The sequence below is a fragment of the Gavialis gangeticus genome, unplaced genomic scaffold (assembly GCF_001723915.1).
Source record: "Gavialis gangeticus isolate Ggan-Ray unplaced genomic scaffold, GavGan_comp1, whole genome shotgun sequence".
Taxonomy (NCBI): Eukaryota; Metazoa; Chordata; order Crocodylia; family Gavialidae; genus Gavialis; species Gavialis gangeticus.
In genome coordinates this window covers 16,773,714-16,774,306 of record NW_017729019.1, presented here as the reverse complement: position 1 = coordinate 16,774,306, position 593 = coordinate 16,773,714, and positions in this window count along the sequence as shown.

Here is a 593-nt window from a genome sequence, read left to right as displayed (position 1 = left end):
TCTCCGCCTTGGCCTTCCTGACCACCCCCCTGCATCCCTTAGCAGCCGCACTATAGTCCTCCCTGGTGATGGCCCCTCCCTGCCATCAGGTGTGAGCCTCCTTTTTAGCTAGGAGACATTTCCAGATGCTTTTGGTGAGCCATGGGGGCTTTTGCGCTCTTTTGCCTGCTTTGATCTGTGCAGGGATTACCTCCCTTTGGGCTTGGAGGATCGTCTCCTTAAGGAGCGACCACTCTTCTTGGACACCCGACTCCCCTCCCCTCCGGGACCTCAGTGCTTCCCGACTATTCTCCTTAGCTCATTGAAGTCCGCCTTCCTGAAATCTAGGGCTCCTGCTTTGCTGTAAGCCTTTGCCACCTTGCGCTGGATGCTCAATTCCAGCAGGCGGTGATCGCTGCACCCCAGGTGGTCGAGCACCCGCAGGCCCCTCACGAGGTAATCGCCGGTGGCCAGCACCAGGTCCAACAAGGCGTCTCCCCTGGTGGGGCTGTGCACCTCCTGGGTTAGATGGAGGTCCTGCATTCTGGCTAGGAACCTAAGTGAGCGGTCAGACCTGGCTGACTGCTCTTCCCAGCAGATGTCTGGAAAGTTCA